This window comes from Dipodomys spectabilis, unplaced genomic scaffold, assembly GCF_019054845.1.
Source record: "Dipodomys spectabilis isolate Male_0828 unplaced genomic scaffold, ASM1905484v1 ptg000638l, whole genome shotgun sequence".
Classification (NCBI taxonomy): domain Eukaryota; kingdom Metazoa; phylum Chordata; class Mammalia; order Rodentia; family Heteromyidae; genus Dipodomys; species Dipodomys spectabilis.
Genome location: NW_024871315.1, coordinates 1,021,930 through 1,040,929, shown reverse-complemented (window position 1 = coordinate 1,040,929; position 19,000 = coordinate 1,021,930). Strand labels below are relative to the sequence as shown.

The 19,000-nt window shown below is 37.8% G+C and overlaps 1 non-coding gene across 1 annotated transcript; it reads left to right on the top strand.

Moving 5' to 3' along the window:
• Nucleotides 1-17,000: 17,000 nt before the first annotated feature.
• LOC122101186 lies at nucleotides 17,001-17,107 on the top strand. Its single transcript, XR_006146327.1, has one exon. It is a non-coding gene; the product is annotated as a U6 spliceosomal RNA (small nuclear RNA).
• Nucleotides 17,108-19,000: the final 1,893 nt, after the last annotated feature.

Genomic DNA, 19,000 nt, shown 5'->3' with positions numbered 1-19,000 from the left:
AGTATTAGAATGCCTAGGTACAGCAATAAGACAAGATGCGAACATAAAGGGGATCCAAATAGGGAAAGAAGAAATAAAACTCTCCTTCTTCGCAGATGACATGATCTTGTATTTAAAGAATCCCATATACTCCACTCCTAAATTACTCAAGCTGATTCAAAACTTTGGCAAAGTTGCAGGGTATAAAATTAACCCCCCAAAATCAATGGTTTTTTTGTATGCCAACAATGAGAAAAGTGTGGTTGAAATTAGGAAAGGAACTCCATTTATAATAGCTCCACAAAAAATAAAATACCTAGGAATTAACTTACCCAAAGAAGTGAAGGACCTCTATGATGAAAACTTAAAAATCTTGAAAAAGGAAATCAATACAGAACTTTGAAAATGGCAAAACCTCCCATGCTCCTGGATTGGAAAGATTAACATCGTGAAAATGGCAATACTTCACAAGGCTCTCCCCAAATTCAATGTGATATCTATCAAAATTCCAACCTCATTCCTCAAGGAAATAGAAGAGGCAATTCAAAAATTCATATGGAACAATAAAAGACCCTGAATAGCAAAAACGCTCCTCAACGGAAAGAACACTGCTGGAGGAATATCAATACCAAATTTCAAACTCTACTATAAAGCCATAGTAATCAAAACAGCTTGCTACTGGCATAAGAACAGACCTCAGGAACAATGGAATAGAATTGAAAACTCAGAAATGAACCTACAGACCTGTAGCCATCTAATCTTCGATAAGGGAGCTAAAACAATAGAATGGAAGAAAGACAGCCTCTTCAGTAAATGGTGCTGATGAAATTGGTTAACTACTTGTAGAAAACTGAAGCTAGATCCTTATATATCACCCTGCACCAGAATCAACTCCAAATGTTCAAAGACCTCGGAGTCAATCAGACACTCTGTAAACATTACAGGATGGAATAGGAGAAACCCTAGGTCTCCTTGGAGCAGGCCGAAATTTTCTTAATAGAGACCAGGAAAAACAACAAATCAAAGAAAGGTTGGACAAATGGGATTTCATGAAGTTCCAGAGCATCTGCATGGCAAAGTACATAACTGGCAAGATCAATAGAAAGCCCACGGATTGGGAGAAGATCTTCACTAGCCATACAATGGACAAGGGTCTCATATCTAAAATATACTAGGAACTCAAAAAATTAAATCCCCCAACAACAAATCCTCAAAGAAACAACTGCCCAATAAATAAGTGGGCTAAAGACTTAAAGAGAAACTTCTCTGAAGAAGAAAGAAGGATGGCCAATAGACACATGAAGAAATGCTCAACCTCCCTAGCCATAAAGGAAATGCAAATCAAAACAACATTGAGATACCACCTCACTCCAGTTAGAATGGCAAAAATCAAAAACTCTAAAAACAACAGATGCTGGAGGGGATGTGGACAGAAGGGAACCTTACTTCATTGTTGGTGCGAGTGTAAACCTTTTCAACCACTTTGAAAAGCAGTATGGAGGTTTCTCAAAAGACTTCACATAGAGCTCCCCTATGACCCAGCAATCCCACTTTTGGGCATTTACCCAAATGTTTACAAACAAGACCACACTAAAGCTACCAGCACAACTATGTTTATTGCAGCATTATTTACCATAACTAAGATATGGAACCAACCCAGAAGCCCGTCAGTAGATGAATGGATCAAGAAAATGTGGTATATATACACAATGGAATTCTATGCCTCCATCAGAAAGAATGGCATTGCCCCATTTGTTAGGAAATGGAAAGGCTTGGAAAAAATTATATTAAGTGAAGTAAGCCAAGCCCAAAGATACATAGGTCCCATGGTTTCCCTCATTTGCAATATCTAGTATAGGTATGAGTCAAGCAGAAAAGGTCAGATAATATAATGTTAGGAAAATGAACCCTTAGATATGTATTTAAATTTTTTTTCTTTCATGCATTTGTTTCTAACACATTTATAAGATTATTTCTTTGTTTCTTTGTATGTCCCTCCCCCACAATATAACCCCTGCTTTCACTATGTTTGATGAATGTATAATTTGTGGAGGAGATGGGGAAAAACAAGTTATTTAAGGATACAGGTGGACCGGTTTCAACAATGAGAAGTACAAGTTGTCATGTCGAAAATGAACTTTACAACATTTGTGTGGGCGGGGGGTGGGGGGGAAGATTGGGTGGGGGAATGGGGGAGGCTGGGAAGGGATGTGAAGGGTAAACAAAGGAGGAGTATGCAATGCTTGATAAAAAATATACTCATTATCTTGTCCATGTAATTTTAACCCCTCTTTACAGTATGTTCACAAAAAATAAAAATAAAATAATTTAATCCTAAGAGATTGTGAATTGAGTAATAAATTGCTGCATGAAGTGTGTACACAATGGGGGATAAGGTCTAATAATCGACGATGGGTAAATATCTGAGGATGATCAGAACAGCAATTAATTCTCACCAAAAAGAAAGAGAAAAAATTGAAAAGATAAAAATAAAAAGGACCAAAAGTTCAGAAGAGATAAAACACACACACACACACACACACACACACACACACACATCGATAATAAAAATTATGAAAGGAAGAAAAGATTAATAGAAAACAATTTTTGAAAAAAATTAAAAATTAAGAAAAGGTACAAAGAAGAGTTCTTTGATTTTTTTGAGTGGGGTGGGGAAGGGGGTAGAATGGGAAGATCCTGCATCTCCCCCGTGTCCATAACCAATTTCTTGGTGGAGTCGCTGGTCTGCTTGTGGTGTTTGTTGTTTCTGTGGGTTGATTAGTTTCTTAAGTGAGTTTGAGCAGGCAGTAAAATGCTCTGCATTACCCAGGATTTTGTGATCCTCCTCCCATTCTACTTCAGTGGGAGGGAGATCTGCTTTGAGTATCACGAAAGAGGGAGATGGCTGTTTCCTCTAGTTTGGAGATGCTGTTTTTAGTCTAGGTTCTGGGTAAAGTTGAGGTCTTTCAGCAAACAGTAGCTTTTCCCTGAGGGAATAGCTCCTGGGACACTCACAGAGCCCATCCTGGGGACATTCTCAGGTTTTTGATTACTGAATTTCAATTGATTGTCTATGCTGCTGTATGGAGGGGCAGCCTCTGGCTCAGTTTACCCAGAGAAGAAAGTCACTCCTCCAATGGTGAGGCTTCCTTGCCTGGGCTGGTTGACTTTCCTTTGGGGGGAACTGAGCCAGGCAGTTCAAGTCAAGTTCCTGTGACCTCCTAAATGACTCTTGTTTTCTTCCAAGGCCTGAGTTGGAGATAGCTGTTCAAATGGTCCTTTTTTAATATCAAAGATGGAGATCTCTGATGGTGGTGGCAGGGCGGGGTGGCCTTCCCTCCTCTGCTCCCTTAGAGTGAGGATGTCAGGCTTCTACTCACTCCAGAGTCTTTGTTCCTGGGCTGTGTCTGGCCTGCGATCTGCCGGATGAAGATATCTGCTCCTCCTCAGTTCTTACTGGTGTTGAGTAAAATCTGCTTGCCTGCCACATCTGGCATCTTTACCCAAGACTCTCTGTGCTATAGGTATGGAGGCTATGGCCACCGCTGCTGCTGCCGCAGCCACCACAGTTGCGGCTACCAGCAAGTGCTCAGATTTGTCTCCTTGCTTTGATTTTCCCTCTCTGGCCACTCTCTGTACTCTGATGGAACATTTGGTGTGGTTCTCTAGCCTAGGACTGTTCACTTGATCACTAAAACTGCTTTGTATGCCAGAAATTGTTTAGCCTCCAGCTTCTCCTCCACCATATTCATCTGAACATATTTTTTGCCTCTTATTGAAATGTATCTGATATTTTAATGTAGGGTTCTCCAAATACAATATTAATTCATTCATTTCATTAGGACATTTTCGGTCGATTTATTATCCCTTATAATAATGAGAGCATGCTGTGTCAGACTCCTATCAATATGACAAAATACTTCATAAAATTAATTAAAAGGAGGAAAGTTTTATCTTGGCTTCTGATTTTATACATTTCAATTTACATTTCTTATCCTCATTGCTCAGGAACATGTGATGGCCTTTTTGTATTCATGGAAGCCAGGAAGTAAAGAAGAGGAGGAATGGGAGTGGGAAAGGGAGAAAAAGGATGAGAGGAAGAGGGAGAGGGAGAAGGAAAAGGAGAAGGAGAAGTAAAAGAAGGAAGAGGAAGAAAGGACTTTGATCTTAACATCCTCTTTGATTTCAAGTTCTGAGTGACCTAATCTCTTCAACTGTGCCCACTTGAAAGGGTTCACCTCTTTATGGCAATGTAGTGAAAGCTAATTATTAATCACAATCCTTTATGATTTCAGATTTAATTTCTAGTGTAGTGGGTAGATCTTTCTATACAGTTGTGATAACTTCTGTTCCTAAATATCAGAGATGCTATTTGGCATAGCAGTGATTTGGTTATACCATTACTGGAGAGATGAATGAAATATTTTGAATGCAAATACATTTTATTTAGCAGATGCAGAAGCTTCAAGAGTTTTCATGTTGTGATCTTCAAAAATGACTATTTCATCTAACTCATAATGACATGAATTTTTCATAATTTATAGCATTTCCATTCAAGTATTTATTATTTATAATGAGGTTTTTTCCTTCCAGTTGAAGGAAAAACAATCATTTATCTTAATTATTCTATAGAGTGTAGGTATAATATGAATTTCTTACCATTCAAAAATAACTTATATTCAAGTCTATAGGAATAATTGGATAAGTGATGGAATATCTTGCTTTAGTTATCTTATACTGAGATTGATTCAATTTGTAAAAATAACTGTTGACATAAAATAAATGAAATTCACTGTTTCTGTAAAAGGACTAGGTAATCAAATATCAGAAATATATGACCAGTAACTAAGATTTTTAAATAATCAAAAAATGTATGAAGCTACATTTTTGTGTCAAAAACTTTTAGGTTAAAAAGAAGAGAAAATCATGTGACCACATTAGATAATATTTAATTTAATGAAAAATTGCTTCATTCAGCCTGATAGAGCCTATTGCCTTTAGCTTACATGAGAAATTTGATTAATGATCCCTTTTTTGCTATTGAATAATAGAGTATTTCAATTTGTCCAAAGATTCTGTCATTTAAATCTTTGAGTGCATATTTTTTCAAAAAATTGAAAACTTTTTCACAGTACAGGTTCAGGTTTAATAACTAAATAAATATCTATGTTATTTGTTAAATTGATCCTCTAGCATTCAAATAATATGAAATTTATTGTATTCTTGGATATATGAAATCTGTGATACATATGGGTGTCTAAGCTTGTAATCCTGGCTACTCAGGAGGCTGGAGTTCAAAGCCAGCCTTGGCAAGAAAGTTTGTGAGACACATCTCAATTAATCACACACACATCACAACACCCACACACACCTGCACACACACACACACACACACACACACACACAAAGCCAGAAATAGAATTGTGGCTCAAATGATAGAGCAATATCCTTGAGGGAAATAAAAACAACTAGGGGACAGGTCTTGAGTTAAAATCACAGGAACAACACACAAACACACACACAATATATGTCTAAATGCTTATTTTAGTTTGAAGAAATAAACAATATCAGGAACAGCAATATTTGTTACATATCTTGCAACATTTGTGAAGTTGTTTTTAGTACAATATGTCTTAAGATATAATATAGGTCATTAAAATTAATATCAATCTAGTTAATATTTATAATTACTCATAACACCTTAGAGTACAGCAGTTCGTATTTTTCTATAAACATAAAAAATATTCTGAGTAAAAGAAAGAAAAGAAGATTGGAAGAATAATAGAAAGAGAGAAAGGAAAAAAGAAAGAAAGAAAGAAGAAAAAGGCAAGAAAGGAAAGAAGAAGGAAAGAGAGAAAGAGAGAGAGGTAGGGATGTAGGGAAGGAAGGAGGAAGGACAGAAGAAAGGAAGGATAGAAAATAGGAAGGAAGGAAGGAAGGAGGGAATGAAGGAACAAAGGAAGGAAGGGTGGGAGAAAGGAAGGGACAAACAATTTAATTTATAAAATCTATTTAGCCCAACATAAACTTCATTTAATTAATCCTTTAGTAAGTTCAAGTTTGCAATTTTCACTTCTTTGTATGTTCTCTATGCATGAATGAAACCAACAAATGAAGGATCATATATAACCAGGTGAATATGTTTGCATCTGTAGTAATATGTATGCAAATCTTTTTCTCATTTTCTATGCATCATCAAATAACTATTTGCATACCATTTACACTTAGTTATAAATATTCTAAAAACTGATTAAACCAAAGGATGTCAATATACTATATAATATGAATACAAGTATTTATAGTGCTATTAATATTACAGTCTTCATGCTATATTAATTATAAAAATTTTATTATATATTTTATCAGAGAATTTAGCATCCTCTGATTTTTGTGTCTATTTGAGTCCTACAAGCAAGCCATGATTTAAATCAAAGGAGATCTGTATTTGTTGGCTCAATCGAATATTTCTGAAAGCGATTAACTCATCAGAGTTTGTTCAAATACATCAGAAGGGCCGTAGATAGACTGTACCACGTTTACATGATTACCTATGATGTGATTCAAGAGCCACTGAACAATCATACTTCACTTTGCCATCACTCTAATTATTCCCATTGCAAGAAGAATCATTGACATAAGTCACATGATATAAACTTGTCCTTAAGTTATTATTTCTATGAAATAATATCCAAAGGATACACTACACTGAGTTAAAGAAAAAATTGCAAAGTGTATTGGGCGTTGTAATTCCTTTCATATACACATGTGGAAATTCTATTCCTCCGGCTGGTGACATTAGAATCAACCTTTCAGAGATGGCATTACAATAATGATCCTGATAAAAAGAAGCCCAATATAACTACTCTGCCATATGAATGTCCAGCAAATAGATTGTGATGAACCAGAAAGTGGACCCCCAAAAGACAAGGAATTACTTTGAACAAGCATTTTTATAATCAATGCTTAAGCTTCTAGCATATAGGTAATAAAATTCTCTTGTTTTTAAGCCACTTACTTTGAAGTATTCTCTTATAACAGCCCAATTGCTGACAAAAGGCAAAGCAGTTTTGAGTTAATATCACAAATTATGATAAAAAAAGACAGATGCATAGTAAAGGAGACCTATCTCAGCCATTCAGAGATTAGAAATGTGGAGAAATAACCTCATTTATGTAGGTTAAACATGGAAGAGAGAATGTGGTTAGCCCAAAGCCAAATGCCAAAAGCAGAGAAATTTAACAAAATACCATGAAGCTGAAACAATTCTTAAAAGGGAGATCTGGGCTTAAAGGGAGTAGGGCACTTCTGCCCTAATGGAAATGGTGGACTAATACAGTCATATCACTCAATGTACATATGTGAGAATATAAGTAGGATACTTGAAGGGATAGGTGGTGTTGGGGTAAGGGAAGGAAGAAAAGTGGAAAGATTTCAATGTTCCAGATGTATTGTACATTGAAATGCACATATATTCTATTAAACACTGACATGATGAAGCGAAACCCCTTTACACAACTTGATAAAGATTAAAACAAATTTGAAGTTTTAATATTAAGAGACAAAAATCATAAACGTTTAGAAATAAATAAGAGGATAGCATTGACATATTGTTATGGCTTGTGTTTCTTTCAATATACAAAAATTTATGTGTCAAGTCTGCTGCAAATGTAAATTTTATTTTGCCAATTCTTTTTGCAAATTGCTTAAAATATGGAGAACCAAATTCCACAACCCCTTCACTTCCAATAAAAAAAATCTTATAGACCTTTAGGTTTCTCAGTTGTTTCTAAATATCTTAAAGTGATGCATTGGAACCAATTTCATTCTACATTTAATTTTAATTTTTAAAACACTAAATTCTTCTAAAATCCTCTCACTCGGACATAGGTATGGATAGATAACTGACGTGGGCAGAATCAGAATTATTCAGAAGGCTGTAAATGGATGCTTATCTAATTTTCTTTCTTCTTGATCATAGAAAACAGAATGCCCTTGTTAGGAAAATGAGGGAGAATGGAAAAGAAATAGGCCGAACTCCATCATCAACAGGTGAGGACTGTTTATTGATGAACAGCGAGGGGCACAGCCCTTCCAGCAGGTTTGGAGGTTGTGTGAGGGAGCTGGGACAGGATCGGGTTTTTATAGGGAGTCTGAGCAAGGATTTAGAGGTTAATGGAAAGCCCCTAGCTCAAGGAAGGTGTGGGCCCACAATGGGATGTTTACAGCTGGGTTACGTGGATTGCCCTGCCTGCACTTCAAAGGAGTTCACATATTCCTGGGTTTTGCCTGCAGTCTATATGGGCCTAGGATAGTAGGGTGGGGGTCAATCCTTCATATTCCATCTTCAGATACATAAAAGGATAGGGCCAAGAGGGGAGAGGCAAGTTCTTCATATAGGATCTTTGGATACATAAAAAGAACTGGGCTGATAGAGGATTAACATGGAGTTATGAGAACAAAGCAGATTCCAATCATTTTGAAACCTGGAGTATAAAAGGTGGAGTATAAAAAGGGGTCTTTTCTGGCTGCCTTCAGCTGGCATGGGGGTGTCGAGCAGTCACTGGGGCTGGGGTCTTCAGGTCCATGTCTGTGCTCGTCCAAGGCAGTGTAAGCAAAGCCTCTGGTTGCCTGCAGTAATAGGATGGCCTTGACGTGGTCCCAGGTCTTGAGTCAGGGCTATTATCCTGTTAGAGAGAAACTTGAAAATGCTGAGATCAAGCAAAAGGCTGACTGGTTGATATGAGTTACATAGGAAAACACACCCAGGGCACAAACCAGAAAAGTTCCATTTGGATCATGAGTCCATAGCCAGTCAGAAACTAGGGCTGGATTGGAGTAGTTAAGGTAAAGGGCCTGGTGAGAGACTTTGATCATTTCCTATAAATAGCTGGTAACAAAGGCAAGAATGTAAATTCTTGTCCAGTTAGAAGTTAGACAGATATGGACATTAGATGGACAAGCTTCTCAACTTGTTTCTATTGACCTCCTGGCTCTGGTTAATTTTGAAAGGACAGGCACAAAGTGGCTGATGTGACATCATCTCCTCTTATACTTTTCTGCCTTGTCCTGGAATCTATCTGCTTGTGGCTAGGATAATGGGCTTTGAACTCAAGGCCTGAGCACTTTCCCTGAGCACTTCTGCTCAAGGCTAGCATCCTACCACTTTGAGTCACAGGGCCACATTTAGCATTTGGATGGTTAATTTTTGAGCCAGCTTCCAGCCTGGTTCTTTGCTGGTTGTATAGGAATAGAGTCTCAGGGATTTTTTGCCTGGGCTGGCTTTGAACTGCAATCTTTGCCACAAAAACACTTTATAATTTCCAATCAAAGTAACAAGGAGATCAGTGGGAACAAGTAGAGCTTATGTGCACCCTGTCAAAAATTGATCAACAAATACTTGCCAGAACTCTGCAATGACACAACTCAATAGCTAGGATGAGGGTTTGAGTATAGCTTGGCTGCCTGGGAAACCTTATAACCAAAGTGTATAAGAGGCTCTCCTGGCCTATACATGTATTAATAGCATAACAACATAGCTGGCTTTTTCGGTCAGGCTGGGTAAGGTTTATAGAGAGTGTCCCACAAGAGTCTAGTTTTTGTAAATCTAAAGGAGTCTTTTACCAAGAATCAGCTGTGTGTGATCGAGTCAGGCAGGAGTCCAGTATACCATGGAGGCGGTAGCATGCTTCAGGCAGGATCTTGGCTAGACTGCATCCCTCGGATGAATGGTTAATTACTTACAACATTATACACAGACTGGCTAAAGACACTTGACTTTAGATGGATATAGAGAATAACATGCTAGTTTTAATGTTAAATCACAGCCAATAATTACATACAAACTTTACTCATAAGCTGTCTTTTAAGGCATACTCATACCATCTCCTACATACTCGAACTTTCGGAGGACAGAAACAGATATGTGGAACAAACATTTTAAGACAATTCTTACCTCCTTACTGGTGTTTTTCATCACAGCTGGTTAGTAGATGAGCTGGGTCTCATTCCTTTTACTACTACCCTTGATAAAAATGTTTTCTTTTAACAAATAGCACATTTGATAGGAAATATCTGTATCAAGAAATAGAAGAAGATAACTTTTTACACAGGTTTTATGTATTATAATAAGATTATGCTGAACATGTTCACACACTTATACTTAAACCAAAGTTTTAAGGTGCACTTAAGTTTTTAAAAAAATGAAAACCAACCATATGGGTTTTTTTTTAATTCCAGTGGCAAAGTGATATTGTTTTGCCCAATATGATAAAAACACGTGTCAATGTCAGAAAAGTAGGCAATACCAAACAATATGCAAGGCAAATTTTGACAAACAGAATTTCCACCCTTAAACAAACATTAATAACAAGAGCAGAAAATCTTTAAATCGATTTTGGTGATGAGGCATATTATATGATTTAAATATTTTAACCCCTAGAAGAGTGAAGAGGAAAGTGGAATAAGGTTGGTGGAAGAGTGGAGGTTGTAGAAAAATCCATTATGTGGTCTTTGTCTCTTTCTAGCTGTCAGCTTCCAGGGCATGTAGAGAGAATTGGGGGAGAGAGTGGCTGCACAGCCACTGTAAGGAGAAGAAATAACACTTTTAACATGAAGACATTTAAAGGGATGATGTGGCATAATGAAGGTGCTGAAAAGTGAGTGTTTGAGTGAGTGGATAGAGAGAGTTATTGGAAGATGTGAGAGGGAGGGATTTCTCTTCTGCAGTCTCCTAGAGAAGAAATTAAGAATAAAGATTTTGATGTGAGTGGACTCAGGAAAGAGAAAAGGATTGGATTATTGTCTAAGTCCAAAAAGAAAAAGAACTGGTTTGTTTCTTTTATGGGATTTCAGTGTGATAAATGGAGAGAGCCGTAAAAGAGAGAGGTTGTCCTCAGTGTTTTTGACTTTCATACACTTTCAGTGACAGGTTAACGAAAGTTCCAGAGCAGAGGCCTATTTATTTAGGGTCTGGAAGGGAAGAAGGTGTATTAGCCATAGAACAGGATTGAGAAGTGTATAAGTATGGAGGGGTTTGTGTAGAGGGATTTTTAACAGGGCTGTTAGCTTGTTGTTTTATCTTTTTGTTTTTCTTTTTTTTGGTCCGGTCGTGGAGCCTGAACTCTGGGGTTGGGAATTGTCCCTCAGCTCTTCCACTCTTCCCTAGTGCTCTACCACTTGAGCCACAGTGCCACTTCTGGCTTTTTTGTTTTTGCTTATTTGGTGCTGAGGAGTTGAACTCAGGGCCTCAGGCATGCAAGGGAAGCACTGTACCACTGAGCCACCTTCCCAGCCCTTGCTGTTTTAACTTTGGAGGCCTATGCCCATCCTCACCTTGTGTCAGCTACACAGGTAGGCAGACAGGAAAGCACAGGGACAGGGGTGAGCAGAAGGAGTTTGCTTGACACAGGCAGACAGTCTTAGCCTAGATAAGCTGGACCAACTGCAAATAGCAAGAGTGCAGTTAGAAGGGCAAGGAAAGAGAAAAGGATCTTTGGTGCCAGAGGTCATCAAAGAAAAGAGAGAGTGAGAGAGAAAGGGAGAGGGGGAGAGAAAAGGGGTGAGAGACAGATTGAGCTGCTACAAGATGAGGAGTTACTTTTTAGAGGAGATAGTTAGGAGAATCATGGCAGAGAAGGGCTTGGTGAGCAAGGCTGGAGAGCAGGTAGGGGGAACTCTGGAGTGGAGGTCAGAGAAGGACTTGGTGAACAGAACAGAATAAGCAGAGTGGGGGGTTTTCTGGAGCAGAGGTAGAGGAGGGCTTATGTATAGGGGACCTGGGACTCCCCACCGTTTTGTTGGAGAATTGTTTAAATCACTAAGAGGAAAACCTAAGGTTCCGAATTTAGGCCAGTGCTGGCCATGATAGTGAGACCAGATTTTGGAAGAAAAACACGTCAGATTAATTTTTTACTGTAAATCAGTCAGCCCAGTTTCTTAAGATTAGACCACAGTCATACCAATGGGGTGTCTCTGGGAGACAATTTGGAAAATTTGGTAGGACTACTGAGTCTGTCCCGTTGTTCCAGGCATCCCTGGTGTTTTGGGAAGGCAGATGGACATATCCAAGTAATTAGGATAGAGCATCCCCAAAGGTCCTAATTACAGGGGGTCATGGTGTCAGGAAAAGAGACACTCCTGGAGTCTCCTGGATTCCCACAGACAGGAAGGAAGGAAGGAAGGGAATCCTGGATTCCTGGGGTCCGTTTCGTTGCACCTCCACCACAGACTGGGCTGGTAATCTTGTACTGAGGCTTTTACATGGTGAGTGAAGTTGACCAAAAGGCAAAGACCCTCCAGCCTGGAGATAAGAGTCCAGGAACAGAGTAAAAGAGAAAGAATAGGGGGAGAGACCTTTTCTGGGTTTATGCAGGGGGCCAATAATACCTCAAGCCACAGCAGGGTTGCTGTCCACTGCTTGCACTGTTTACAAAGGCAAAGATCAAGAGGTCTTTCATGTGGCTGTTTAGCCCAAAGTAAGCTCTGAGGGCTCTGTCCTCCCAGTGGAGAAAGGCCTTGGAAGGAGGAGGAAGGTAGCAGAAAGCCTCCATGAGGGGTGGCAAGGAGGGGTGTGGCCCCTGGGCAGAGGGCACCCAGTCCTCCAGGGTGTCAGAACCATATGTTAGGAAAATGGAGGAGAATGGAAAAGGAATAGGCTGAACTACATCATCAACAGGTGAGGACTGTTTATTGAGGCACAATGAGGGGCACCATCCTTCCAGTGCATTGGGAGGTTGTGTGAGGGAGCTGGGATAGGATCTGGGTTTTTATAGGAGGTCTGAACAAGGAGGTAGAAGTTAATGAAAAGCCCCTAAGTCAAGGAAGGTGGGGAACTTTCAGTTTGGCCCACAATGGGCTTACGTGGATTTCCCTGCACTTCCAAGGAGGTCACATGTACCTGGGATTTTGCCTGGAGTCTGTATGGGCCTGGGACAATAGCGTGGTGGGGAGGGCAGGTCAATCCTTCAGTCCTAATTGGAAAAAGTTATCCTTACCAGCTTTTCTGCATATAACATTCCATAAACATTTTCTTATTAGAGGATTATACAAGATTAGCTATAAATTGATTGATAATGACTGAGCTTGACAGAAAGGTGAGGGAAATCTCTCTACACTTCAGTGAGGTTCTGACTTGTGTTTCACAAAGTGTTATGAAAGCTCTCTATGAGAAATCTAACAGCTGCATTTCTAAAAAGTCCTTGCGTGCTTACACTTTCTGATAATGTCTCAACTCAAGTACTTCTTCTTGAATATCCACACCATTCAATGATGCTGTATTAGATCCTTGTTACATTTTACAGACAGCTCATGGTGATGAAATTTGGGTTTTTCATAATTGCTCTTCCAATTCCATCCACAATATGCAGACAAAAATTATCTGAAAAATTTGTATCCGTTGATAGTGCATATACTTTTCCACTACAAATATAAAATGTAGTAAAATTTTTAAAAGCAATCATACTGCACTAGGTTGTGGGCAGATTCTAATGTAAATAATATACTGTGTTTATGTAGAGAATTTGAGCATCCAAAATTTTAATATGCCTGTGGTCCTAAAACCAGTACCTTACTGATATTGGGTGACAAATACTTCATATAAGTATAGAAGAAGTTTTCTTCGTATTTTTAAATATATTTTTTGTAAATATCATATACAGAGGGGTTACAGTTACATAAGTAAGGTAATGAGTACGTTTTTTATTGAGCATTGTTACCCCCTCCTTTGATTTTCCCCTACCATCCCTTCCCTGCACACCTCCTCAACTCCCCACTTTACCCCCGTCTGATATTGTCTTGTACATCCCATTGCTACAGTGGGTCAACCTGTATCCTTTCCTTGTATCTTAAATGAAGAAATGCTGGCTTGATTTATGCTTATTCTACTTGTGTAGACACACCTATAGTCACTCACCAAGTCCAAAAGCACATAAGTGAAATGCACATCATCTTTTGTCAGTTGGTATAATTGTATTGTACACATTTATTGACAGGTTACAAATTATTTTCAATTTTTAATACATTAAAAAACTTTCTTTTTTTAAAATTTCTTGGCCAGGAAATGGAAGACCTCAGTCAGCATTTCTAACTTTAGACTTTTCACATGGGTTGGTTAAGTGTTGACCTGAGGTCCAGTCTTCTGAGGCCTCATTCATCTGCTTAGGAATTGATGGTAGTTGGATGTGAGGGCGATCTGCTGCGACATCTGTCACCCCATTGATCGCCAGGGTTGATTCGGCTGCTCTGGCTGGCTAGGTGGGTGTCCCCTTCCTCCCTCACCGCTACATGTGTGTCCCTCCCGAAACTGTGCACTCGGTCGAGGAGGACGACCATCCCCAATAGAGGAGGATCGGTCTTAGGTCAAGGATATCCGGGTAGCTGAGCTCTCCTGCTAGAACCTCCAAAAAAGCTCTCAAGGAATTGATGGTAGCTTTTGTAAAAAAGCTCAAGGAAGGATCTCATTTAAAGCCTTATAACCTTATTTTTTACCAGGATATTCTTCTGCTTTGGTTTTTGAGACTGTCTACAAGAGCAAGAATTCCATGGGGAGCAAGGAGACACCATAAGACCTTTACTTACTGAGATTTCTGAGTGATTTGTTATCACTTGTACGGCATGTTGCAAGTCGATTCTGGCAAAAAATACCAATTTTAGGAGATAAGATGAGTGGAAAAAAAACTCTTAGAGACAAAGACATCTTCAACATATTCGGTTCCAAGCATTCCATCTAAGGCATATTCAACAATTAGTGAAACTTGTGTTGGCTGTATCTATATGTCTTTCTCCATGTGTGCATGTATACATGTGTATATGTATGTGTATATTTGTGTGTATAGTAACATACATGTGTACATATATAAGGGCATATACACACATATATGCAAATATAAATAAATATAAATATATAAATATATGTGTATATATATATCAGCTGTTCAGTGATTTAATCTAGAGTTCCCAGCACATTGCCATTCTCACAAAGTGTACATGATAAACTGCTCTGAGGATCTGTGCTCATTTCCCCCATTACCTTGTTTTTCATCCCTGTGAACAACTTCAGCCTACTTTCCCTAGGATAGCTTTGTTTTGGTTACTGACTGATAATAAAAGAAAAACATTCTTTGTAAAAGAAAAAGAACTTTTAGGTCACAAATGGATGCCTATGAGATAAAATTATAATAGAAATAAAAGTGAAAAGGAATTCCTAGATCTGTTGTTTTGACATTTAGAATGGCAAAGAATAATATCACGTTACTCTTATAACTTTTAAAGAGTGCAAGGGTAACTGATGGTCCCTATCATGTTCCCACAAAACCAGTGGATCCTGAAGGATAATAGTAGACCAGCAGAAATTCTAAATAGCAGACATGGAGCATGAAAGAGAAAGAGAGAAAATGAGAGAGAGAAATATCATAATACTGGAAGTGCATAACAGATAAACAAGAGCTGTATGAGAACCTTCATACTGCTATCTTTAGACTCTCCATGTACATTTGAAGGTATTTGATGTCTGATAATCCATCAATATAAAAATATAAATTAATTTTGATAAAAATTAAAGATTACTCAGAAGAAATTATAAATGCAAAAACAGTCTTCACAGAAGCAAACTCTCAGAGATATTTCATGACTTTGAAAAGGATGAAGTGGCTGAAGTTAGTATAAATTTAGAAGTATGACAATTCACAAAAACATAAAAAGATATTCATGTATTTCATTATATAACCCAAAGCAGAAAGTAAATGTTGTTCAGATGATTTTTAAAAGAACAGTCTCTCCAGATCTTGGAAGGTGGCTCAGTGTTAGAGTGCTTGCCTTGCATGCATGTGGCCCTTAGTTTGATTCCTCAGCACCATATAAGGAGAAAAAGACAGATGTGATGCTGTGGCTCAAGTGGTAGCACTCGACTTGAGCTGAGGGACGGCACCCAGGACCCAGAGTTCAAGCCCCACAACCAACAAAAACCAAACCAAAAAACTAATCAAAACACAGTCTCTCACTTTTGTGGCCTCAACTCTGTAAAACCACTGCTTCAGCTTAAGGCTAAGATTTTATGTGTGGACATTTATCAACACTCCTGATTCAGACTCTAATTGAGAAAATTTTTAATCAATATTTTGTTCTTAATTTTGAGCACTGTGAATTCACATGCACCTATAAAAAATGGTCATCCCAGTAACATTTTCAAAATACCTCGTAATGACGACTTAAAAAAGTTGTATTATATTGCAAAAAAGAAAACAATACAAAAAATAAAGAAAACCAATAATTAAATATTAATGATTAATAAAATAAAAGCCAAATACCAGTATTTCCAATATTTGAAGTATACTACATATTAGATTTTACAATTTGCTCATATTCCTGTACATTTAAAACTGGCTAAGATTATGATGTTCAACAAGAATTTTATAAGCTATGAGTACCCTTTAAATTTACACTGTAAGATAACTTTTTATGTCTCACTCATCACTGATACATGGCTTATATAATCATTTGTTCCTTGCTAACATATAAAGAAAAGAAGCCCTAAAGTTTCAACAGAAATTGTGTAGTTAAAGTCTTATCTCTTTGCTCTGTTTCTTTACACAACTTCTCATTAATAAATTTTCTATAAACTCTGAAATGTACATACTTAGTAATATATGTCAGCTACCATAAATCTTAAATACTTTATGGAAAAGTTTTTTGACCTGACAGTCTTAATTTTGGCATATATAAGCAGGTTCCCAAAATTAAACATATTTAAAACATTAAAACTTTTAACACACCTTAACACTTGCTGCAGTGTTCATTATGAGAGGTGCCCTGTATAGAATAATTGAATTCCTCCTCCTACACATCTCTTGAACAACAAACATCTGGACTCATTTTGTTTTTATCATATCAATCTTGACTTTATTCTTAAATGTGTGCTTATGTAACAAATATCTGGTTCTAAAATTTCACAATTCTTTTGAACTTGCTTTTTGTTGAATTATCTAGTTTAAAAAAATCAATTCCACTTTATATATAAAAAATGTTCTGTGCTCAATTCGGCAGCACATACACTAAAATTGGAACAATACAGAGAAGATTAGCATGGCCCCTGCGCAAGGATGACACCCAAATTCATGAAGCGTTCCACAACAACAGATGCTGGAGGGCATGTGACCAGAAGGGAACCCTACTATATTCTTGGTGGGAGTGTAAACTTGTTCACGCACTTGGAAAGCAGTATGGATGTTCCTCAAAGGGTTACACATAGAGCTCCTCTATGACCCAGCAATCCCACTTTTGTGCATTCACCCAAATGATCACTAACAAGGCCATTCTAAAACTACCAGCACAACTATGTTTATTGCAACATTATTTACCATAGCTTAGATATGGAACCAACCCCGATGCCCCACAATAGATTAATGGATCAAGAAAACATTGTGTGTGTGTGTGTGTGTGTGTGTGTGTGTGTGTGTGTGTGTGTGTGTGTGTGTGTGTGTGATGGAATTCTATCATCCATCAGAAAGAATGACATTGCCCAATTTGTTAGAAAATGGAAAGACTTGGAAAAATTTATATTAACTGAAATAGGCCAAGTCCAAAGAAACATAGGTCCCATGGTATCCCTTATTTGCAATAAGTTATATATGTCTGGGAAAAGCAGAAAAGGTCAAAAGCTATGTGCATATGACTAGATAAGGTGATGTTAAACTAAATGAACCCAAGCTAGGGACACAAGTGTGTGTTTTTCCTTTCTTGCTGTTGTTTCTAATGCACTTATAATGTACGATGAGATTTTTTTTTTTAATTTGGTCGTCCCACACGGTATAACCCCTGTTTTCACTGTATTTGGTGTTGATGCACCTGCATCTTTTATATACACTTCTCTAATTTGGAGAGGGAAAGGGAAAAACCAAAATGCTCAAATAGAGATACTGTTTGACCATTATAACAATGAGTTGCCCAAGACACTATGTTGAAATACTAACTTTACAATTTAGGCAGGGTGGGGGGGGGTGAAGTGTGTACTTGTGGAGGTGTAAGGGAGAGGTAGTTGGGGAAAAACAAAGGGGGAGGTAACAATGTTAGATAGGAAATATACTCATTACTTTGCTCATGTAACTGTAACCCCTCTGTACAGTATTTTTACAATAAAAAACGTTTAAAAATGATGGAAGAGTTTATTTCCATTATTTTAACCATATAATATCATTAAACAAGAAATTAATGCAAAATACTGACCTGAAGATATTTTGAATAAGTGTATGTGTGTGCGTGTGTGTGCGCGTGTGTGCGTGTGCATGTGTGTGCGTGCGTGCATGTTGGCATGCCCAGAGTTTGAACTCAGAGCTTCAAGGATTTGCAAGGCCTTTCCTCTCTAGCTTTGTGAGCTATTATATGAGCTACATCTCCATTCCTGGACCTTTGCTAGTTCATTTAAATTTTTGAATAATAATATTTTGATTTTTTTTTGCCTTAATTGGCTTCCAACTCCTATTCACAGATCCCATGCTCCTTTGTAGATATGCCAGGTAGACAAGATTACAGGTATGACAAACCAGTACAAGGCTTTAGGAATAATTTTAAATGTAGAAGAAACTTTAGTTTAGGAGGGCCTGTTTTATTATTTCCTACTTTTAATGCATTTTGGAGTGACTATATGTGAATTGTTTACGTTTTGGGATACTTAAAAGACAGTAAGTAATGGTATTTAAAAGTTTTAGTACTTTTTTAAAAGAATACTGGAACTGTGGGACAGAAAAATTTGGCTCTCTTTGGACCTCAACTTATAATCTCATCACTGTGCATGATAACCCAAAGTCACCAACTCAGTCTGTGTTGAAGACAAAATGTGATAGAAAACAATTACCGTGGGCAATATTATTATGCTATTATTTATTGGACAATATGAATATTGAATTGAGAGTATAAGAGAATGGAGAGATTTTACCTACATTTTTGTATTGCTGAAAGGCTTTTGGAAACTTTGACTCATTTCCTTCCTCACTATATGTCTTTGGGCAATGCACTTAGTGCCTTGAATTAC